We start from the raw sequence: 14,369 nt of genomic DNA on the forward strand, positions 1-14,369 counted from the left end.
GCCCACTACTACTTCATATATATCATTTTGCTGTTATTTGATAAGATTAAACATAACAGCTCTCCCCGGGCCCCTGTCTCTCCCTTCCTCCCTCTCTCAATCTCTCTCTTTCTCTCTAACACACACACACACACACACACACACACACACACCCTTCGGCCATGTTTTCTTAGCATCCTGATATTCACCAAACAGTACCAGCACAATAGAAGAATGGTTAAGAAGTCCTATAGCTGATATAAAAGCCTGTTTAAATAATACTATCTTTTAAATAAATATTATATAGAATAGAAGTAATATAATTCTCAAATCTAAAACTAAGCATTCTAAAACATTTTGACATTTAGGTTACTTCCAAAGTTTCTTTTAGCTACTTTCCCTTCCTGCTAATCCTGTAGTAATTATCTCCATACATAGAACTGTGGATCCTTTCTGAATGATTTCTTCTTGAGGCTTCACCAGAGTGAAAGGTAAAGGACACTGGGAGCCAGCTCATATTGCCATGTTGTTTTCAAAACGACTCTCTCGGGTTTTGAAGGAATCAGAAAATAAATAAATAAATAAAACTTTAAAAAGAGCTGTCTTGTTTTATTGCAAAGCTACTACACTTAAGAAGGCAATTTCAAACATCTTTTCTTCTTTGTTTCCCCATGAGAGATTAAGGATTCATCATTTGGCTTTCTATCCCTTTTTTAGGAGAAAAATTGCTAGGACAAACAAACATGAATGCTTCTACCAATTCTGATAAAATCCTTTCTTGCTATTAGTTTCTCATCTTTTAGACAAATTTCACAGACATTTCCATCAGCCATTGAGAACTACCACCTTGGTGAGAACAGCATTATAGTGAAAGGTTTTCAAACACAGCATAACATTTAGAGAAATGTCATTATTACTTTGGATCAGAGAAAATTTAAAGCGTAGAGATAAGCCTTAGAGTCAAAAGGTAAAAAAAGGAGGCTTATTTCCAATTCACTCACTAACCCTATCAAAACCATTCCAATTTTCTGGTTTCTTGCCTTCTCAAGTTTATTATATTTATCTGGTTGTCAGTAAATCTGGATTAAAGTGTTAATTGGTGATTAACTGATCTAAAAGAATTAAGTTATAACCAAAGACATTAAAATTCTTTTTGAACATAAAGCCTGTTTCCTTTCAGCACCACCCTCCAGGTCACATAAAACTTAAATTTGCACCTATAGAGCCTCTGGGTGGCTCAGTCAGTTAAGTAAACAACTCTTAATTTCAGCTCAGATTATGATCTCAGAGTCAAGAGATCGAGCCCCAAAACTGACTCTGTGTTGAGCGTGGACCCTAAGATTCTCTTTCCCTCTCCCCCTCCTCTTGCTCATGCTCTCTGTCTCTCTCTCTCAAGGAAAAAAAAAATGGATTGATTTACCATTATTGAAGTTATATATTTCAATTAACTATATACTCATATCTGAAGGAAACTAATCTACTTTTTAGATCACATTATATAGGGAATTGCTTTCTCTGTTCATACTTTGGCTGAGCAGCTTTAAAGATTAAGTTGAATCTTCCTTGAAAGAAACAAAGAATGGAGTATTCTTGAATGGAGGAAAAAAAAAATCCCATTTTATAGGTAAATCTCAGAGTTCCAGAGAATTTTTGATTTCCTGATTTAACACAGCTTTGACTGTAAAATGCCAGATTAGATATCTAGGTCTGTTGAATTATACTGATCTTTTTATTTTCAACATAACATTTTTCTAGGTAACTGTCACAGCCACCCAGAGAAATAGACGTTTTCTCAAATGCCGAAGTTAAACAAAATAAACTAAATAAAATTTTATGTAACGTTTTCTTAAATTTTAAATTCAGGAAACAGTAATGTGCTCAACTTCTCTCTTTGGAAAAGGAACTTAAATTGAGTAAAGCCTTTATTTGATCCTTTTTATGGATTTTTGCTTAGTATAAAGCTCTGGGTCTTTGCTTCCTTTGGGGTAGAGGCACTGTGCCTTTGTTTTGTCTACACCTGTTGTTGGGCTATTTCAAACACAGGGGGTAATTTGTTCCCAGCACAGTTTGTAGTTTATTTGGTTGTCTGGAACAGAAAGCAACAAATTCCTTAATATGAAGAGCGGGCCCCACATCCCATATAGTTATAGTGCTCCTGTAAATTCAAGCTGCTGGTGGAGCAGATATCTTTCTGATCCCGATTTTTCTCCCAACTTGTCCTCCAACTTTGAACCAAACTGAATTACTTTATGTTAAATATGAATATGTATCAATCTGTCATTCTTTAAACAGAGAAGATAAAGAGTACTTTAAATTCAGGTTAGGATATTAAAAAAACAACTTTGATATGTGACTTCCTGTGAAGTCTAACGTGGTAACATAAAGAATAAGGGCATTACAGGTTTTTAAGTTTTCTGAGTTCAAATATTCAGAGTTAGTGGTTAGTGCACAGATGCAAAAAAAAAAAAAAAAAAAAAAGTGAGCGTTCTTTGTTGTCATCCCACTCACCTCTTGGGGATTCCTCTGGCTTTTCATGTATTCTACTGCTTAAATCCCTCTTAAGTTCTCTAATGTTATAAGAAAAACTCCAACCACTTCACACACCAGACACAGTCCTTTCTGAATTCACCTTTCCCCAGCATCACAGCTTCCTGTTTCCTCACTGAGCCACAGCTTTATACATAGTCACACTGCACAACAGGGCCATTTTTTCCCTAAGAGCTGTGCTTCCTATCCACCTCTGCCCTCTTCCTCTTTCGTGACTAATGTGCAGAGGGTCAAGTTAAAGGACTTGCGGGCACTGTATGAACCATCAGTAATGCAACAGACTTGACCTGCCTTTGAAAAATTAAGTAGAGACTAGGTCTGCTCAACCCAGGCAACGTCGACTCCCAGTTCCCAGGACTAGTTATAAACCACACACCAAACCTTTTCAGAGTTCAGTTTGATCTTTTAATGAAGAAAAACACACGAGAAGAAAAAATGAAAAAGGTATGGATTTAACTGATCCGGGAAAGGGCAAGGCAAATATCACTAGCTTGCCTCCTCAAATTTTATTCTCTTCTTGCTAATTAACAGCTTCTCAATACTACTTAAGACAATCAGAAAGCCAGACTTTCAGTCTCATTTTTTCATCTTGGAATGCAGACAAAAAGGTTCTGAAGGTACAGCACCTATTCTTCAACCAAGATGTAACTATCACAAGTCAAAGGCCTATCCTTTAAAGATGGTGGAGAGGAAAGATGGTGTCACAGAACTGTCACTTGCCCTGATTTGTCCACACTGTAATTTTTGTTTATAGAAGTCAACTCCTATTTGAGAGTTTCAGTTGTTGCAATTGAATACATTACTTACTGACATAAGGGGATAAATAGAAATTTGAATATCATAATTTTATTAAGTTAACAACTTTCCCACCATATGAATTAATTGATAGCTATCATCTGTGGCCTATATTAATAGGAAGGACTAAAAGTAAGGTTTCAAATATATGTCTGACTTCACTCCTAGGGAAACAGAGGGGAGAGGTCAGTGGTTTAATGTCCAATTTCCCATGTGCTTAACTCTTTTCTTATTCCTTATGTCCCAGCACCACTCAAATAGCAGTGACCAACATCAGAAGCGCCATGTGGGGATAAGCTTTTGTATATACCATTCCAGACCGTTAAAAACAAAACAAAGCAAAACCTAACTAAGCAAAGCAGGACTGCATGAACCAAGTAGATCACTGTTATGAGTATTTTGATTTTTCTATAGACCAATACCCATTTGTTTGCTGCATGACCCTCATTCTCAGATTCCTCATTATCGACCTCCTCCTCATCTCCAGCCCATTCAGTTGTTAATATTCAATCCCCACCTAGGCTCCAGTCCTTCACTTAATCAATCCCAGTTAAGACTGACTCTTTTTCCTTGGACTTCTCCCAGGTCCAGGAAACAGCTAACCAGAACTTGCCCTCAGTTGCTTACCTCATGCCTCAACCTCTGCCCCTACCTTCCTCTGACACATGGATCCTTGGATCACTTTGCCTCACTTGAACTTCTGACCAGAGAAGGGGAACAGACAGATTAAGGGTTTAAAAAAAAATCTTTCCAATCATGCCCAAAGCTACCTGCTAAACCAATGAACATTTAATGGCCAAAATAACTTATATTTCAAATAGACTGATTTATCACCTTTTTCAAACTCATGAAATCCTATGTTGGAGGTCAGTTGTCCTCTACCCTATGGAAGAATAATGATCCTTTACACCTTACTGGATGACTCTATCTTCATTTTAAGATGAGGGGCTATTTCAGGAACTTGTTTGGTGACAAAAGTGATCTTTTGCCAATTTCAAAGATAAACAGTCTCCAGCAGTCAAAATGATTTCATAAGTTTTCATCAAAAGCTTTAACTCTGACTTGAACGTTTCAATAGTAATAGCTTCAATGATGGAATTAATGCATCTGGAATACAATGTAAAGGAGCAGTATTTCAGAAAATAATTTTGAAGAACAGCCAGGTAAAATTGCAGAATAGTGGGTTATTAATTTCTATAATTTACAGACTGCTTTAGCAGTTTGGCCAATGGCATGACCACCTAAAGGGTTTCTTGTGTCACCCACACACTTTTCATAATAAGTTTTTCTTTCCCGAAGATGCAAATGATTACAGACATCCTTGGATGCAAAAGGGAGCCATAGTGTATATTATAATCATAGGTATTTTGGGAACAGGGCAGTTTCTCCAGAAAAATCTGATAATGTGACTCTGCTCTCTAATCAATGACACAGGATTAAAGATGGGCACTGATAATGCCAGGTATACATTAGAATCCCTCCTTGGGAATGGGAATTATAACTAAAAGGCTGAAGTTATAGTATAAATATTCTTTAATAGAAGAAGTGAAAATTCAAAGTTGTTGCAGCCAAGTCTGTAATATGGGATGAAAAGCAAAATGTCAGTGTTTGAAGACAGAGATCAAACAATGTCAGATTTTCAGAAAGAATCACAGATTAGAAATGGAGAGATATGACTTCCCAGTCTTCCTGCAATGGACCAGTGTTTGGTTGTAACATCCTTAAGTCCTGCTAATTCACAGCCCTTGTAGTAGTTTCTTCTACCATCATAATAAATTAGCAGTAGCCCTGCTAATTCACAGCCCTTGTAGTAGTTTCTTCTACCATCATAATAAATTCACCCTTTATGCCAAATCTAGTTCTATTGGTGTTCTTTTATAGATATGATAAATGCCTGTTTTCTGCAGCAAATAGCCATTTCAGCAAAGTTTATGGGAAATTGTTTTGTTTCAATAACACAGCTATTTTCTTCCATTCATTGATTGAAGTTGTTTTCTGTAAACCATAAGCTATCTTTTTAGACAGAGCTAAATCACATATGGGTTCTGTAACCAAGGAACATGTGGGATGACAAGCCATGTATCTCAGTAGATGGGCACATGTGGAAAGTTTGAGGGATAAAACCAACGTGTTCTTGGAAAGAGATTATTTCCTACAGTGACCCAAGAAAATTTCAATGAATGATGGAATTAGAGTCTATAGGTGACAAATGAGCATCATCTAGGCACGTGGGGATTAGGAGGGAAACATACCCTTTTGGCAGAGAAAATGTGAACACAACTATGAAGATAGAAAGAAGAAAGGTATACAAGCAACAGTTCAGTTTGACTAAAATTAAAGTCTTGCAAGAAGATATAGAGACCAGGATTTCTGAAAGGCAGATTAACAGAGGACCTTCAAACTCATGTAATAAACTTAGACTTTACCCTGTCTGCCATAAGAAACCTATAAAGATCTCTGAGCCAGAGAATGATATAAGGAGTGACTCAGGAAAGAATCAGGTGAGTGTACAAATGAGGGGCTCCAGAAAAATATAAGATGCCAGTGAGAAAGCTAGCCTGGTGTCCAGTGAAGTGATATTAAGAATTGGAGAAGGATATTAAGAATTTGGCAGGATTTTTTGGAGTTCTAGTATCACTAAGGGAGAGTGACATTTTGAGGGTATTAACCAAAGAAGGCATCGGTAGTGCTTCAGGAAGAGGCTGAGAGACAGGATGGTTTGTCCCTATTGGTGGGAGTCGACAAGTTCTGTTAGGAGCTGGGAGCCTCAATGACAGGGCAGGGATGTATACAGTCATCTGGATAAAGATTAATGAGAACACAGAGGGATGAAATAGAGGAAGAGTTTTTCATCTAAAAGAGTTAATTGCAAAGTGGAAGGATTGTCTTCTCCCATTCCATGAGTTGCCTCTTTGTTTTGTTGACTATTTCCTTTGCTGTGCAGAAGCTTTTTATCTTGTTGGAGATTCCTTAAGAAATTAAAAACAGAGCTACCCTATGGACCCTGCAATTGCACTACTGGGTATTTACCCTAAAGATACAGATGTAATGAAAAGAAGGGCCATATGTATCCCAATGTTTATAGCAGCGATGGCCACAATCGCTAAACTGTGGAGGGAGACAAGATGCCCTTCAACAGATGAATGGATAAAGAAGATATGGTCCATATACACAATAGAATATTACACCTTCATCAGAAAGTATGAATACACAACTTTTGTATCAACATGGATGGAGGAGATTATGCAGAGTGAAACAAGTCAAGCAGAGAGAGTCAATTATCATATGGCTTCACTTACATGCGGAGCATAAGGAATAACATGGAGAACATTAGAAGGAAAGGAAAAGTGAATTGGGGGAATTGGAAGGGGTGACGAAGCATGAGAGATTGTGGACTCTGAGAAACAAATTGAGGGTTTTAAAAGGGAGGGGGGTGGGAGGATGGGTGAGCCTGGTGGTGGATATTAGGGAGGGCATGTACTGTATGGTGCACTGGGTGTGGTGGATAAACAATGAATCTTGGAACACTGAAAAAATAGAATGAAATTAAGAAAAATTAAAAAAAATAAAAATTATAAAAAGTGAAAGGATTAAGAAAACAGAAGGTAGGAGTTACACTGCAGACATGGGATGCAAATCTATACCCAATTTATGTTGACTACGTAGAGAGTTCCAGGTATATTCACAACTGGAATCACAGTGTTACCTTGCCTGCATACTGTGCATCTGAAGAAGTTAAGAAATTTGCCCAAAATAAGTCTATTTTAAGTGGTACAAATGAAATTTCAACCCATTTTCCAGTGCCTTGATTTTAATCCTTTGCATTATATCACATCCTCTCTCATCAAAATTAGATGTGAAGAAGCATAAACATGAAGCCAGAATGTTTCAGTAAGAATGCTGGGAATCTGAATTTCACTGAATATCCAGCCCTCTCAAACCAGCTTCTTAAACTGCTGAACCCAAATTAAAGTAGCTTCCAATTAGGCCATTGGCTATTGATAAATAGTTAACATGAAATTACTAAAAAAATGCCAGAGGAAAGCAATTACATATTTTGATATTATGACAAAATCAACAAAATCCAATTACCAGATTGTTTTTTCCTGGTTTCATAGCTTGTTAATTTTGTGACTATCCATTTGAGTAACTACATCTGAAATAGGAGCATAAAGGCTAGTGGCCATGTATTCATGTACTATAAATGTTAAATTCCAGAAGTGTGTGACATCTATATGAATATAAAACAAATTTATTATAATTAATATTATTACCATGAATAAGAAATAAATTCATAACATGCAATATGTAAATAGTAAGCAAAGCATATAATCTGTCTCTTTTTAAAATTAATCACACATTCACATTAATGTGATTTATGTTATTGTAATATACAATATGCCTCTGGAATCAAAGTGGGAATGATTAGTTCTTTATATGACCTTAACAACAAATAATATGCTAACAGGATCATAAATATCAACTAAAATTAATTTATATTTCTGATATTCTTAAAATAGCTTTCTGAATTTGAACTTTGAATAGCTATATAATGAATGAAAATAAGCATAAGTGCCATGACATATTAAAATGTCAAAACAGGGGACACCTATGATCATAGTTCAAGAAATGGATCATAGATCACAGAATGTTGGAGGGAAGAAGGAACTTGGAGGTCTTTCAGTTCCATCACTTCATTTTGTAAATGAGAGAAGGGAAGGCCTGGAGAGCTAGAGACTTCTCTAGGGTTCACCGCACAAGTATAAAGTGACAGTGCCAAGAATACAGTTTAGACTTCTTGACTTTGGTCCATTGTTCTTTTTGCTCTATCATTGTGCCTGAAGAATCATTTTTCATTCTTAAAAATCATCTTATTATTGCATTAGCAAGTGAAAGATTAATGAGTATATATTTTTTTACTTTTTAAATGAAAAATAAACACTTCTATTAACACAGCAAAACAGTATTTACCATAACCTGAGTTCAGATGATAGCTTTGTTTCCCATACAACCTTCAGCAAATAGGCTTTCCAGATTTAAGCACATATTATAACAGTGATGATCTTTTTTAAAGGTACTGAATTTTTATTAAAATAAATTATTTGACCTATGATTATTAACTTACATGATACAAAAGAGGAAATCATTAACAGACTGGTGCTGCAGCAGATCTGGAAATTAAAGTAACACCTTATTTTTTTTCCATGTATAATTTACAAAAAGAGAGGATCCTAGATCTTAAATACATCATTTGATGAGTACTGACAATAGCCTATATCCATGTAACCCACACCTAGCTCAAGGTATAGAATATCTTAATAGCCTAGAAAAATCCCAGCATCCTTCCAGACAATAAATTGACCATCCTCTTATGGAGGTAACCACATATATTTTGTTTATATTTTGATCAGACCAGTTGTCTTTATTTTTATTGAATTGTAGGAATTTGGGGTATATTCTGGATATAAGTTTTTTGTCAGTTATATGCACCACAAATATTTTATGCCAGTCTGTGACTTATCTATATACTCACTGAATACTGATTTTGATAAGAAGTGTTCAATTTTGATTAAGTGCATTTTAATATTTTTTTTATAATTATGCCCTGACTTTTTATGTACTGAGAAATATTTGTGTATCTCAAGGTACTGAAAATACTATTCAATGTTTTCTGCTGGAAACTTTATACTATTAGCTTTCATGTCTGGTTCTTAGATCATCTCAAGTTAAATTTTATATATGAAGTGAGGCATATGACAAGGTTTTTCCTCCAAATCACGATCCTGTTGGCCCAGCACCATTTATTCAAAAGACACTTCCTTCCCCGTTGGAATAATTTGGAGTCTTAGCTGAAACTTCACAATTAAAGTATGAGTTTATTATTGGATTCTAACCTACTACATTGATATATTCTTAGGTCAAAAGCATACTACCTTTGTAGCTTTTTTATGTCTTCAAATCCCTTATAAGTACTCAAATTTTATTGCTGTTTCCATTGTCAAGGTTTTTAAAAATTCTAAACCCTCACATTTCCACATAAATTTTAGAAGTAATTTGTTGATATCTTTAAAAAAAAATGGATGAAAATTAGGTTAAGACTGCATTGAAACCATAGTTCAATTTGAGAATTGACATCTTAATAGTTCTGAATTTTCCAAAACACATAAGCATAATATATGGCTATTTAAGTCTTTTAATTTCTCTCAGTAATGTTTTGCTGTTTTCAGTATATAAGCTTTGTACTTACTTTAATGCTAAATTTATCTTAAGTAGTTCATGTTTTCTAATGCTAATGTAAATTGTATTTGTTAATCATATCCATTCATTGAGTGCTACCATACAGAAAAAAACTGACCTTGTATCATGTGAGTTTGTTTAATTCACTTATTCAAGTAGATACTTATTAAAATTTCTCTACGTACTATCATATTGTCTGTAAATAAAGACAGCCTTACTTCTCCTTCCAAACTACATAACTTTTTTTTTTTTTTTAAATCTTAGTTTATATCACTGGTTACAATTTAAATTACAAAGTGGAGAAGTGGTAAAGCAGATATGCTGGCCTTAAGCTCCATTCATCTTTAGGTATGATTCTAGCAATAAGTTTTTCTTAGATGCTCTTGTCAAAATAAAGTCTTTTTCTTTTCTTAGTTTAGAGAGAGTTTTGATCCAAATGAGTTCTGGGTTTTGTCGTTTTGTCAAGTGTTTTCTGTGCATTTATTCTGATGTTTATGTATCTTCCAGATCGTTCTAAACTCTTCTGTTAAAGTTGTGAATTACATTGACTTTTGAATGCTGAACCACAGAAATGGGATAAACCTTACTGCTGTGTTCACTGGCATGTGCCTTGAGATACACAAATATTTGGTGCCATTGGCCATTGTGTACCTTTTTTCTTGTTGAACATAGATAAGGAGATTATCAATTTTAACAATCCTTTGGAAGAACCACAGTTAACTGTGCTAATTGCTTTATTTTTTATCTATTTCATTAATTTTATCTATTTAATGCTCCTCTCATTATTTTTCTTATTCTATTTACTTTGATTTAAACTGGCTTCTTTTTTTGACTCCTCATGTTGAAAGGATAGATGATTGATTTTTAAACCTTGCTTTTGGTTTTTTTTTTTAAAAGCTAAACACATAGAGCTATAAATTTCCCCTCTAAGCACTGTTTTAACTACCTTCCACAAATCCTAATTTTTTTCATTAACATTTACTTTTGAATACTTTGTATTTTGTATTTTTGTATTTTGTATTTCTTTAATACACAGATTTCTTTGGGACTGCTTAGTTTCCATATATTTGAGGCTTCTCTTGATGTCATTTTTTATTGATTTCTACTTTAATTTCACGGTGGTAAGAAAATATACTAGATATAACTTAAATCTTTGAAAATGAGACTTTTTAGATGGCTCAGGATATGTCCTATGTTGGAAAATGTTCTGTGTACATTTGTTTGAAAAGGATTAGTATTCTTCAGGTTAGATGTAGTGCTCTATAAATGTCAATTCCATCAAGTTGGTTAAAAAAGTTTTTCAAGTTGTTTATGTACTTAACTGATTTTCTCTCAATTAGTCCTATCATTTGCTGAGAGAGGAGTTTTGAAATATCATACTATAACTGTAGACACCTCTGTTTTTCCTTTATTTTCTGTTAACACTTGCCCTAATCATTTTGAAATTCTGCTACTAGCTACATACACCCTTACTAGTCTCCTTGAAAAATTGTTCTTTTTATCATTATGAAATGTTCCTCCCTACCTCTAGTAATACTCTTTTCCCTGCAATCTATTTTCTCTAATATATTACTACAGCTACTCTACCTTTCTTAAAATTAGTATGTGTATGTTCCTTAAGAAAAAAAAAAAAGCTTCTGTATTCTATATGATAATCATTGTGTTATAATTGGAGTCTTCAGCTTATTCACATGTTTAGAAAGTAATTTTATCTATTGACTGTTTAGTTATATCTTTTTACATTAATTTGAGTGCATGTTCTAGGAATTATAATACTTAGCTTTTCAGTTTACTTAAAATAAGTTTTGTAATAGTTCTTGAAAAATATATAAACCTTGCAATGTTATAGATCCGTTTTCCTCTCCACATTCCCTTAAACTATAGTTGTCATAAGCATTACTGCTACACCATTATATACCCCACATGTTATAATTTGGATTTAATTAGTCCTAAGTATTTTCAGAAATTAAGATAGAAAGAAGTAAGCTTCTAACCTTGCCCAGATATTTATCAGTTTTGACAATCTCAATTCTTTCCTGAAGATCTGAGTTTTCATTTGGTATTACAGTTGACCCTTGAACAACACAAGAATTAGGGGCACCAACACCCCTGGAGCAGTGGAAAATCATGTATAAGTTTTGAATGTATAATTTTGAACAGTCTACTATTGATTAGAAGTCATTTGTAACATAAACAGCCCATTAACACATAATTTGTTTATATACCCATATTTTGTATATTTATTAATACACTATATCCTTATAATAAACTACAGAAAATATTAAGAAAATCATAAGGGAAATACATTTACAATACTGTAGAAAATCTACATGTAAGCAGTATGCCTAGTGGTCCCCTGGATTTGCCTTTTGCTTCAACAACGTTCAGATGGAACAGAACCGGAGATGCCACTTCTTCCAGCCTCCCACCACCAACCACCCACCAACCTCTTTTCCAGTCACAGCCAGAGTCATCTTCTCAGCCATCCTCCACCTCCATGACCAGCTAAAACCATTTTTCTGAGTTTAGTTCTTTATGTAAGCCCATCAACCGCGAACTCCCAGATTTGTTAGAATTATTCCCTCCAGAGAGAGGCCGCCATCATCCACCTGGTCAACAGACATCTGCCGGGCTCTTACACCTACCTCTTTCCAGGCATCTAGTTCCCTTGACCACCGGGATCCGGAGGGCTGTGCAGCTTCTTGTAGGAGTCGGCCGAAGAGAAGCAGGAGAGTCCCCAAGCAACTGAAGATGTAAAACCAGAGCAGCAGCGGCGCCCTTTCTGCAAAAGCAGAACCAGGACCGTTTATACCTGCACGCCCTGGACTCTGCCTGCACAGACTCAATGATTTCCCCGACAACCACTTCTTGGATGAGGAGGTGAAACTCATCAAGAAGATGCGCGACCACGTGACTAACTGCAGCAGGCTTGCAGGCGGGGAGGCTAGGCTGGGCTGGGCAGGTGTCTCCTGGGAAGGCTCACCCTGGAGCAAGGCTAGAAGCCTCCAATGCCCAGACGCCTTTGAGGGGCCCCCTGCTGTCCCCTTGGCATCAGGACTTCTGCCTCACCTTTCCCTGCAGCCCCATCGCAACTTTTTAACCACCCTGGAGCCCAAATCAAATGGAAACAAGAAAGCTTTTTGAGAGGGAGAAAGAAAAGTGAAAAAAAGAGGAAAAATTTTGAATTATGTCTTGGACATTTTGAATATCATATTTTAGAAAATATGGATTCTGGAAATTTCAAGTTGGTCCTACACTCCAAACTTCCTTGATAGCATCTCAAAGCTTAGTTCATTTTTTGTTGTTTTTTATTGTTTTGTTTTTTTGCTTTTCTTCCCTTCCCCCCTTAATTGGAGTCTGTCCCACACATGCATATTTCAGAGATAAATCAGAGATCTGAGCAGAGTTTACACAAAGTTTAGCACTCCCAGTGTCTGACTCTCCTTATCAGAATGCACACTTATTATAAGATTTGTTTTTTGTTTTAGAGAGAAAGACAGTGCATGCATGAGGGGGAGGGGCAGAGAAAGAGGAAGGAGAAAATCTCAAGCAGACTCCCCACACAGCATGGAGCCTGGCATAGGGCTCCATCTCACAACCCTGAGATCATAACCTGAACTGAAATCAAGAGTTGGATGCCTAATGGACTGTGCCATTGAGGTGCCCAAGAATGCATACTTTCATTTAAACAGCTGGGATTTCCCCGGACTCTATTGTTTAGTTCTTCAGTTCAGTAAATCTATGCATTTTTAAATAAAAATTTAGTGTGTGCCAAATTTCACCAACCTTCAAGATAAAAGATGTAAAGCCCAGTAAGTCATCCTGTGTTGTTGTCTGTCTCAGGTGTCTGCTTGCTTCCAGAGTCTGACTGCTTTTGTTATTAGTTGTTCACTGGCTTCAAGCGCTGTTTTTGTTTTTTTGTTTGTTTGTATAGAATTTTGTATAGATTTTATAGTGGTTATCTGTGATTGGGTACCATCTTATAGGAGCTACTCAGCCATTCCAGAAGCACCTAATCTATTTTCTTTTAATATAATTTCTGTTATGATTGGTTTAAGCCTGCTCTTTTGTTATTTGTGTTCTATTTGTGCATCAGTTATTTGCTATTTTCCTTCTTTTATAGCTTTATTCTGCATTAGTCAAGTATATTGTGATATTCACATTCACTTCTCAATTGGTATTTCACTATACCTCTCTGTTTTGCTTTGCTTGGTGTGTGTGTGTGTGTGTGTGTGTGTGTGTGTGTGTTTTCTCTAGGATTGCAGCATATACCTTTTACCTTTAATTCTTTGAGGAACCTCTGTACTGTTTTCCATAGCTGCTGCACCATTTTCCATTCACCAGAAGTTTATAAAGATTCCAATTTCTCCACATCCTTTCCAACACTTGCTGTCTTTTGTTTTTCGGTATGAAGAGCTATCTCATTATGGTTTTGATTTGCATTTCCCTGATAATTAGTGACATTGAGCAATTTTTCCTATAGTTGTTGACTATATGTATGTTTTCTTTGGAGAAATGTCTAATTCAAGTTCTTAGCTTATTTTTAAATGAGGTCATTTGTTTTCTTCTGTTGAATTGTAGGAATTTCTTACATTAATTTCATACATTAATTTAAAGATTAATCCTTTGTTAGGTATATGGTTTGCAAATATTTTCTCCCATTCTGTAAGTTGCATTTTCATTCTGTTGATTGTTTTCTTTGCTATGCAGACACTTTGTAGCTTAATGTGGTACCATGTGTCTATTTTTGTTTCTATCCCCTGTACTTTTGGTTTCATATTCATGAAATCATTGCTAAAATTCAAACCCAA

This window comes from Mustela nigripes, chromosome 2, assembly GCF_022355385.1.
Source record: "Mustela nigripes isolate SB6536 chromosome 2, MUSNIG.SB6536, whole genome shotgun sequence".
NCBI lineage: Eukaryota > Metazoa > Chordata > Mammalia > Carnivora > Mustelidae > Mustela > Mustela nigripes.